This window comes from Drosophila biarmipes, unplaced genomic scaffold, assembly GCF_025231255.1.
Source record: "Drosophila biarmipes strain raj3 unplaced genomic scaffold, RU_DBia_V1.1 ptg000005l, whole genome shotgun sequence".
NCBI classification, from domain to species: domain Eukaryota; kingdom Metazoa; phylum Arthropoda; class Insecta; order Diptera; family Drosophilidae; genus Drosophila; species Drosophila biarmipes.
Window position 1 is genome coordinate 5749870 of NW_026114527.1, and position 11985 is coordinate 5761854.

Sequence of the window (11985 nt, forward strand, 5' to 3'; positions counted from 1 at the left end):
TTAATATTTAAAACATTTTAGTAATAAAGTACAACAAAAATATACTAAAGAAGTAAACATTGGATTTTCAGATATGTTTCGCTACAGAAAGGATATAGGTGCAGTGGCACGCGCCATTAGCAAATAGATATCAACAGAAAGAAGAGTTTGTGCATTTTATTTTAGTTATTAAAATGATCAGGCTTTTAAAATTGTGGGCAGCGAAATTTATTTATGTCGTTGTTAAAATGCGATTCAACTTTTTTCAGCGAAAACGTGCAAATGTAAATCTAATGCAAATAGCTAAAAATTAACCCAAATAATTTTTTACTTCGCCCTCTCTAACGACTACAAATCGCCCACAAGCTTCAAAGAATCTTTCATATAAGCTGTGATGTTTAGAAAACTTTAAAAGCTAGAGGATTGATGCTAGATAAACAAATTTAACTGAAATCTATTAGTTTCGTCAAACCTATTGTTACATGGGCATATTAATGCCTCAGTCCTGAAAAGGACTTGGGCCGAGGGAGAGGCGTCCGTTGTTCAGGCTCCATTTTTGCCGGCATAAGCTACGTGGTATTCGAGTCCTGGGATCTTGGTAAGCCTCTCCCCTCTCCAACATAACGAGAATATATATTTAAAGTGTTTGGAATTATTGTAATTTAATAATAAAGAAATAATACAATTAAGTATTAACCAGACAACCACCAATGAATAAATAATAACGCCCAATTAGATTTGAGCCACACGCTTTCAATACCAGAAAGGAAGTGAATATCGATAGGTCAAGAGATCAACGAACAGGCGTGATAGATGTCAAGACAACAATGAACACATTTTGGTGTGCATAATTAATAATGTTTCTTTTGCATATTTGAAGATGCAAATTTCAACACGCCGCCTCAAAAGTTACATAGATTATCACTTCGATTCTTGACATGAGTTTGTGCTTTAATTTTTATTTATATCTTCATTTTTTTTTTATATTCTTATTCTGGGGGTTCAATTCTTTTTAGATCCAGCATTTGCTAGTGGAGTTGGGAAAAACCCAGTAAAACCCAACTAGATCAAAAATCAAATTAACATTAGTAGGGTTTTTACATAAATGAAATTAAACAGTTCATAATCTTAATTCAATTAATTAAGATAAAATTAATGACAAGTACTTCATGAGATCCATTTAGGAAAAATAATCAAGTATTTGAATTCGATTCAATTACTTAAGGCTTAAAAGAGATCCATTTCACATATGGCTTCTAAAGGCGATGAATTTTCAGCAATCATTCCCATAGTTCGTAATTTATTTATTCTGAAAGTCCCAGCTGGCTTCTCAGGGAAATAAACCGCGAAGTTGGTAATGGCTTCGTCTAGTTGCAAATCTGTGGGAATATACTTTACACAAATTAGTTTCTTTTCAATTTGCTCTCTTGTAAAATGATATTTAATGTCTATGTGCTTAGTTCTCTTTTCGCAAGTAGGGTTATTTGCAATACTTATACAACCTTGATTATCTTCAAAAATCTCTATAGGACTATTTAATTTTAGTTTAATCTCATTTATTAGTGATTTAAGCCAAAGAGCTTCTCTTACACCTTCAAATAAGGCCATGTATTCAGCTTCAGTAGATGAAGCAGCAACTGACTTTTGTTTCATGGTACTCCAGGAAATTAAACAACTTTCAATCATTTTAAATAAATACCCTGTGGTACTTCTTCTATCAGTTTCATTCCCAGCCCAATCTGAATCTACATATCCTGTAAAAATATTATTAAAATTAGTTTCTTTCTTGAATCTAAGCTTGAGATTAACAGTTCCCTTCAGATATCTAAGAACTCTTTTAAGGTTTTGCCATAGTTCCTTATTGTTGTTGCTTGTATATCTGCTTAGAATACTTATTGAAGTACTTAATTCAGGCCGTGTACATAACATTATGTACATCAAACAACCAATTAAATTTCTACAAGGTGCATCACATAGTTCTTCCGATTGCAGAGCCGTATAGTCCAACTTGTTTGGGAGGGGAGTACTAACTGAATTACAATCTTCCATATTAAATTTTCTCAATACATTCTGAATGTATGACGACTGACTAAGACAAATCTCTCCATCGGTTCTGTCAATTTTTATGCCAATAAATTGTCTAATTTCCCGTAAATCGGTCATTTGAAACTTATCATGAAGGTAAGATTTAAATTCTGACATTGTATCTGATTTGTTTGTTGCAATTACTATATCATCCACATATAACAGGATATATATATTTCTCGAAATATCTCCCTTATCCAGAATAAAAATACACCGATCAACTCCTAAGTTTTGAAATCCAACATCCTTCAACACACTTTCAAAAACTTCGAACCAACATCTAGCAGCTTGCTTAAGGCCATATATAGCTTTATTAAGCTTACATACTTTATTCTCATAAGACTGATTCAGGCCTTTTGAAACATTCATGTAGATTTCAACTTTTAGAGTTCCATTTAAAAACGTAGTTTTTACATCCATATGATGAACAATTAAATCATGTTGATTTGAAAGGGCCAACAAAAATCTAAAACTGGATATTCGTGCAACTGGTGCAAATGTATCATCGTAATCAGTCATATATTCTTGAGTGAAACCCCGCGCTACAAGTCTTGCTTTGTACTTTACTAAGTTCCCAAATTCATCTTGTTTAATACTAAATACCCATTTGCAATCAACTATGTTCTGATTATCTAACCTCACGAAACTTAATCTCATCAAAGGTATTAGGAATATCATTTAAGCATATTTGAGTATTCATTAGACATCTTTCTAAAAATCGATATGATAATTTGGGTTTACTTTTAATTCTTTCACTAAGTCTGATTTCTTCTTCCCCTTCATTTTCTTTTAATTTATCACCAGTTTCAACGACTGGGTCGGCATTCTCAAGATTTGTGGAATTTTCATTGAGTTGTTCATTTAATTCAGAATCAACAGATTCATTATTTTCCACTAAAGGAAAATCCAACTCTTCATTTTCTTTAGTTAAGGATTCATTATTTTGTTCAACAGTATTACTTTGAACATCCGAATCTTTTCCATGTAAAACCCTTGGTTTTAGCATGTTTATTTCATCCACCACAACATCTCTTGCTGTCATAAATTTCCTTGATTCCTCATTCCATAGTTTATAACCATTTGGTTCATATCCAACAAGTATAGCTTTAATTGACTTTTCGTCAAACTTTCTTTTTTGTACTTTATTCAATGCATATACCGTCGAACCAAAAATCTTCAGATATTTTAACGTTGGCTTTTTGTTATGTCCCATCTCAAATGGTGTTTTATTGATCTTTTGCAATGCTCTACTTGGGACCTGTTATTTAAATAAGTTGCTAATAAAAAAAACCGCCTCACCCCAAAAATGTTTATTGAGTTTAGCACCATTGATCATAGATCGAGCCTTTTCGGTGATTGTTCGGATCATCCGTTCTGATACACCATTCAACTCTGGAGTATGAGGAACCGTTAAATGATAGCTGATGCCTTTTTCGATACAGAAATCACGCATTTCATTAGACAGATATTCCCTTCCATTATCGATATATAAATTCACAATTTTTAAATTAAAGTGAGCCTCGCTCTTCGCTACAAAGTCCTTAAAACAGAAATAAACATCCGACTTAAAAATTATTAAATAGGTTACACAGTAATGTGTATACTGATCAATAAAAACTACTATGTAGTTTTAGTATTATCAATGGTGGAGGGTGTTATTGGGCCACAAACATCGGAATGGACAACAAACAAAGGTCGTGTAATATATTCCTTATTTTTAAATTTTTGAAATTTTAATCTAGATTGCTTGCCATTTATACAAGCCTCACATTATTCATGGTTTAAATCAATATTCCTTAATATATTAGTATCTTCAAAAAGACTATTTCGCTTTATTTCCAAAAATTTTCCTACGCTTATGTGACCTAATCTTTCATGCCATAATCGATACTCAGTACTATTTGAAATTTTAGTCGAAAATACTTTACTGTTCAATTGAAATTTTATAATAGGTACATTGTACTCACAGATTCCATTAAAGGCCAATTTACCATCCTTTGTTACTTTTACACCTCCAGGATTAAATTCATAGTCATGCCTGCATCCTGCATTTTCTTTACTGATAGTAGGTTGTGTGGAATATCCTTGCAATACAAAACGTTTTGCAAGGTGATTTGGTTTCCGCAGCTGGTAATATTCACAACTCCTTTGGCTGTAGCGTGGATAAACTCTCCGCGTTTGGCAATTTCGATGGGCACATTTGATTCCAAATGATCATATTCGGAGAACAATGCTGTGTCATTTATTAGGTGGTCTGATGCTCCTGAGTCAAGTGTAAACTCAGCCTCGTTTGTCTTTGAGTTGGAAGTTTCACTTGTCAACATAAAGGCAAAACTATGCTCTGGTTGGGTTGTTGCTGCTGTTGCCATCTGAGCCTGCCCTTCCTTTCTTTTATTTTCATTCAGATTCTGATTTGGCTGACTTTTCAAAAATAACAATCCTTCTTTAAATGACCTAGCTTACCGCAATGAAAACATTTTGGTTTCGTTTTGAAACTTGGCTTGAACAATTTTTTCTTCAACTTCTGCATTAGATTATTTTTATATTTTTAAATTTAAATTTTTACCTGCTGCTTTCAAGACTTTAATACTAGTATCCTTACTAATATTCTTAAGCTTTATTTCTTGGTCAAGAAGTCGTGTTTCAACAAAGGCTAATGTCAAATTATCTTCCGATAGAGTCTCTATTGCCGTTATAACTCCATCATAACTAGGTAGAAGAGTTAGAAGTAAATGGGATATTTTATCCATGTCATCTAATTTTGCTCCTTATGCGATAAGTTCAGTAATGAGATCGTCGAAGGAATTAAAATGATTGAGGAGTGAAGTGTCACCTTTTAATTTCATGGCTAAAAGTTTCTTTCGCAGAGATAGTTGTGATGCCAAGCTACTTCTCTCGTAAATTGCATCTAAGTTTGCAAAAATCTGTTTAGCAGTGCTCCCACTATTAGTGAAAGATAGAAACGCATCACTTAAGTATTCTATTATTAAACCTTTTGCATTTCGTTCAGCCTTTTTTATCTCATCAGTCATTACTTCATGCGTTTCATCTATAACCTTCAGAAGATCATGCTCTTCTAACAACGCTCTCATTCTAAACTTCCAAATTGAATATTTATCACCATCAAACGGTTTGATATTCCTTTTCCCTTTATCCATTGTGATTCTAAAACCCAACAGCAAATCAAAAAAAAACTAGCAACACTCCTCAGAAACAGTCTCCAGCAATCCTTCAAGGCAACAATTTCTAGCAACTTTTTACAGCAACAACTTACAGCAACTTTTCACAGCAACAATTTCCAGCAACTTTCTCACAGCCACAATTTTTCTTAACAGAAGCACTGTCTGGTAACTCCGTCTTGCCACCACGCGGAGATTTGCGCCAAATTCGAAGCGTCTATAGAACGATTTCGGCGAATTGGTTAAATGTATGTGTGCTTTTTACTGTGGAAATATATAATAAAATAAAAAAAAAATTATTTAATTCTTTTAAAGATTCCCTTTATTATTTAGTGATCACTCCTTGTTATTCATGTACATTCCGTATGTACATTTGCAGAATTGCATATTCGTATGCACACACACACTTTTAAACTTTTTTCACTTTTATACACTTTTATATTGTAACAATCAAAGCGTTACCATTTATTCATTGTAACTGTGTCTGGGCCCATAACCTATTGTAATTTAATAATAAAGAAATAATGCAATTAAGTATTAACCAGACAACCACCAATGAATAAATAATAACGCCCAATTAGATTTTAGGTGAGCCACACGCTCTCAATACCAGAAAGGAAGTGAACGAGAATATCGATAGGTCAAGAGATCAACGAACAGGCGTGATAGATGTCAAGACAACAACGAACACATTTTGGTGTGCATAATTAATAATGTGACTTTTGCATATTTGAAAATGCAAATTTCAACAGGAATAATAATATTAGTGCGTAAAGTTCGTCAATCGTCAGTCCACACTGCCCCAAAAGCTTAGCGGACGCTTGATCGCAATACGATCCGGCTGTGTTTCGGCCATATTCCCTCCCCTTCACACATTCGTGTGCCAATGGATCGCCGCGGGCCGCGCAATACTATTGTCAAGGTTGTCCGTCGTGAGTTATGTCATTGTTCTTGACCTACTCCACTTCTTTCATTAGCACACCCCCCATGTTAACATTATTGTTTCAAATTCGTTTTCACAAGCCGTGGATAAGTAATATAAAGTTGGCTAAGGCAATAATAAATCTACTTGACAATTATTTTTATTAGCAGACAGTATCGAATTTACCACTGGTGAGGTGCACAGATCAACAAAACGCAGATTATTCACGACTACAAACGTCGCACTAAGGGCTCTTGCAATTGTACATATAACTACACGGCTGATACTCGCCACCAAAATGTTAATAACAGTCTATAAAAAAACCGTTTGGACTGCACGAATATTTATATATGTAGGCTTAAGAAAGGAACCGGGTTCCGACAAACTTACCCCCCTTTTAAATTCTGTGCAATGAGATCTCGACGCTCCGGATCCTGGGACTTGCAAAATATTATACTGTATATATATATAGAAATATATGGGCACTAAAAGACTGCTGCTCTTAGGAATACGAATTCACTTAAACACAAAATATATATATGCCTGAGGCACGTGTCGTCCGTAACGCTGGTGGTGAGACTCGTCTTCGCTAATTGTTTATCAGGATCAGTACTATCGATTCACTTGATTTAAATGTATTTCAATGCATTTTTGAATGCTTCCAATGTTTTTAATTTTCACTTGTGTTTTGGTTGTATTATATGAGGCTATTTGCCTTTGGTTATGCATAAGTTCACTTAAGCTTAGATTGATTCGATGGACACATTTACATTGCACCACCACTTTCTCGAAGTATGCTGTTGGTCACTAAGCCTCTGATCGGGTGGCTCCTACAGCTGAAACATCTTCGGAAGTATTAGGATTTTCAGTACTGCGGCCCAGTATGTTGAATGTCGTCCTTGTGGTTAATATTCACTTCTTCTTTGATTATAATGGCGGCGATAGTCCGACACATGTAAATTCATTTAAGCTATTGGTTTCCTCCTCAAAGGCAGCTGGATCCTGGTGGTTGATGCTGGAGGAGAGTACTCCGTGGACGAGAGCCCCTGGAAAAGTCGGCTTTCCTCTGAGCCGACGGCTTCCGTCGGTAAGACACCAGAATGGATTCTCCCCCCTTCTAATCGTCTAAGGTCTTGTATACCTAGGGTTACTATCTTTCGGTATCCGATATCTTTGGAGTCAATGACCGGCTGTTGCACTTTGCCAGCTACCGGAGTATGGTTACCAGTAGGTCGATCGTGGGCGTTTTTTTGACCACGCGACACCAGTAATTTGCTGAATGGCTATTTCTTTTGACATTATTTGCCTAAGTGTGGTTAGTAAAATGTACCCCTCCCTCCGATTTAAGATTCGTCGTTGAATCTTTCTATATGGAAGCCATTTAATTAAAACCCATCCAAAAATTGCGGAAAAGAAAAAAAAAAGATGCTCGAAAGGGGACCTATGACCTGTAGTCCATTCACATTGGAGAGAGGCAGTAAAAACGTATTCGTACGTATTTCGATTTTCAACAACACACGAAAGTTGACTGTGATGTTAGCCTCAAAGCGTAAAAGTGTGACAATTAAACTATGGTAACTCTATATAATTATCGAAGTTGCCAGACTGATGGAAATACATTACAACGGCTTAGCTTTAACAAGTACTCCTTTCATTCAATGGCAAGAAAATGAATTAAAGTGTATTATTTTTACGATTAAAAGAATGTAATACTGGGTTTAATAATCTTTTTATGTCATAGAAGCAAGTTTATTACTTTCAAATGGAATAAAATATCGGTCCGACATCTCTGTCTGCTAAGATTGAAATGTTTTATTACGATTTTGAAAAATAATAAATTCATGGCATTAACTTAGTAATTGCCATTGTCGCGGGTCGAATTTGAGCCCGATAGTTAAGTCGGTATTTAATCGATAGGAATTGGTATTGTGCCCTGATGGAGCCATTTGGCACACTAGAAAGACTGAATATGGCGCACATGTAGAATTGTTGAAAGTCATGGAGATTATACTGTGGTATGAAATTGTTCTATTTTAAGCCTTTGTAATTGAATCGGGTCCGAATATATTGTAAGCAACTACCATTCTCGTTTCGACAGGAATTACATTTTTATTAAAGTGATCCTTTATTGAAAGTAATAGGGTAAGTGTTACTTCAAGTTTAATATGTTGTGCATTGATCGAAGTTTAAAGTACATTCATTTTTAAGGTAAGTATGGTTCTAACATATAAAATCTGGTTCCCGCAGTACCAAAAGCTAAACATACAAAATTACAAGTAATGCACATTTTTAAAGCTTTCTGTTACTGTATTATTTAGTTTGTGCACCCAAAAAAAATAGTCATCAATATGCCATTATATAGGTGTCAATTTGATAGTATTGAGTGTCAAAAAATCTCTGATACGAGAGACATGAAATTGATCCTAATATACTTAGGATCAATTTGCCACTTGAAAAAGTTTTTAAGAAAAAGCTTTTGACAAAGATTTTATGCGTAGCTCAGAGGGCTAGAGCTTTGTTTTTGATGCACAGGCCTGAGGGTTAGTGATTCATCCTCCCCGTGACAATTTTTTTTATTATACCCTTGCAGAGGGTAAAATAATTTCAGTCAGAAGTTTGCAACGCAGTGAAGGAGACGTTTCCGACCCCATAAAGTATATATATTCTTGATCAGCGTCACAAGACGAGTCGATCTAGTCATGTCCGTCTGTCCGTCCATTTCTACGCAAACTAGTCTCACAGTTTTAAAGCTATCGGGCTGAAATTTTCCCAAGAGCAAGATGAGACCATCTCTCACCATTGTACGTGGCCTTATGTTCGCCGAACAGATAGTCACTGGGGTACGATCAGGGCCCCCGTCTCATACTTGTTGGTCCCCGTAACGAGAGCCACGATGGTCGTCGGGATGATTTTCACACTCCGATGCTGCAACAGAGACGCCACAGATGGAGCTGCAGTTGACGCCTCGCACTGGTTGGAACACCGGGAGGGGTTTCGCGAGCTTGGCGTTGGTTTTAGCGAGCGTGAATCGGGAGCTGATGGTCGTGGTGACGTCGCCGGAGACGCAAAAGTTGATCGGCGGCGCAAACTGGAAGATTCGCGCAAATGGAGCAGCGTATGGTCGTCCTGCCCGCACTTTTTGCACGTGTCTCCGCTGCGACATACTCCTTCGGAATGCTAGTGGGCCAGACAATTCGCACAATATATGTTTATGATACGGCGAGGAGCCGCTTCTCAGTGCTGAGCTTTAATGCTTTATAAAAGAAGATTAGCGCATTAAGTATTAATTGAGAACGGACTTGAAAGCACGAGGACAGAAGGCACTATTTTGGAAGAGCTGAGGTTGCCTTGGCCTCCATAGGAAGAAGAAGTAGCTTGTGGATTGGACGTATTATAGTCCCTCGAGCGGTAAGGATTTCGACTACGCGAACTCTACTATCTACCCCTGGAAAGACAGATACAACTTTACCGAGCCGCCTGTCGTTTTATGGCATTTTGTTTTCTTTGACGACCACCACATCAGTGACTTGGATGTTTTTAAAAGGATTCTGCCACTTATTGCGCTTGTGAAGTTTTTTTAAGTACTCCTCTTTCCATCGCGCACTGAACTGCTGATGCAGGGCCTTTAAGTGTTGCCAACGATTTATAATCAACTTAGCTTCGCCCTTAATTTCGGGTTTAGCTGTGTAAAGCAACGGATCCCCATTCAGAAAAAGGCCTGGCGTCAATGCCAACAAATCGGAAGTTTTTCGGACATGGGAGACGGCGGCCTGAAATTGAGGCATGCTTCAACTTTGGCTAGAAGAGTTGAGAACTCTTCAAACGTGTACTTCCGACTTGACGTCGACTCGTAGAAAAATGCCTTGAAGCTTTTTACTCCAGCCTCCAACAATCCTTCCATATGTGGAGCTCATGGTGGAATTAGCCGCCAAAAAATTCCCTGATGGCTGTAGGTATCATTCACAGTCACTTCTTGAACGTCTGCATGAAAACCCGAGAAAGTATAAAAACAAAACTATTTAAATGTGATGGAGATAATATGAAGAAATATATTCATCAAAATCATATAGACACCTGAGTGTGGAGCAATGATACAGCCACCGAGGGAGTCGTAATATGTGTGTGTGTCATCGAATTTAAAATTACAAACCGCAATAACTCAGTATCATAAATATATATTATAAAAATATATAATAAATAATAAAATAAGTTAATAATATAAGAAAACATGTTGAAAACACCAAATAAATTAATAAATGTTTTAATGTCCTACAAAATAATCTTCTGTCTTTTTATATTGAGTTAAAATTACAGGTACGGACAATGGAAAATTTTCCCTGAGTGATTTCAACCCCTATTATGCGTTAGAAGTCAGGTCGTTGGCGTGAGGTCCATAATGATTAGTGATTCATGCTTGTGCTTAGGCGCTTTCAGGCTTGTGCATGGGTCCTTTTTTCGCGGTCAGGTAATGATGTTTATGACCTATTTGTGGAAAGGATAAAATCTTTGACAATTTACCAAGCAAACGTTCTGGGCAAAAACAAAAATGTCTGTTTACTCTCACATTTCAGAATCATTTACTGGTGAGATTTTCATGCCGAATTCCTTTTGATTAATTAATAAATAAATTAATAAATTAATTTAAAATTAATAAATTAAATTAAATTAATTAATTTATTTATTAATTTATTAATTAATTAATTAATTACAATCATAAAAAACATTATTCAAAGCATGATCGAAAATGTGATAATGAGACAAAAGGGTACATCATCACACCGTTCCATAACATGATCGGATATGTTCCTCTTAGATAATGACTTTTGGATACTTTGAGTGTGCAACCTTTCTCTCGAGCACGACTGTTACCGATAAGGTAAAGACGTATTTGATCAAGCAGCTCATTGCGCTCGCCTACAAAGTTATTGCATTGTCTCACTAAATTTGACGCGGTGCACATAAATCGTTTCGGGCTATGATATAACGACATCGTCTTGAGATTGATTAGCTTCAAAAAGCAAACGAAGACGCATGCATAGAATTATACTTAGGCTGGCCCGTAAAAATCAAATGCATGAGAAACATTATGTTGCTCATTTGGAAGGTCCACCATTTTTTGCTCTACTCGGGACTGTTTTTAAATGCATCAAACACATTTCTTATCTGTTTTGTTTTCCTTCTTCCTCTCCCCAATAGTCCAATATTGGGATCGAATTATATAGTATAATTTTGTACTGACGGTCATTAAAATCAAGCGTCGAGTTCTTTAGTCAGGCATCCACTCTAAGAAGGCCAACATTTTTAAAAAAGGCAAATCGATGCGATGAGTTAGAAAGTGTATTATCCTTTTGGCTGCAATGATTTTATATGGTCATTAGCTGAATACCATTTTGAAGATCGAACTCCGTGAGCGAGGGGTGACAGATGCATTTAGCAAACTTTAAGGCGTATCCGAAAACTATTTGAGGCCATGTAAAAGAATAAGCAAATCTCAAGCTGACTAATACGTGAGCAAGGGGTGACAGATGTATTTAACAAATTTGTGGCGTATCCAAAATTAGCAAATCTCAAAGCTGACTAATAGGTTTTTATTTTTTTTTGAAGACATACACCATAAAGTATATATATTCCTGATCAACATTACTAGCCGAGTCCTTTTAGCCTTGTCCATCTGTCCGATCGCCAGGCAATAAAAAAGGCATTTATGCATGTGTGTGTGTAAATAATTGCAGGTCGAGGTGCAATGCAAAGCGCTGCCGGCGCTAAGAGAGGCCAAAATGCGCGGCTTACTTATTCTAATTGACCTGTCGTCTAGTTCCC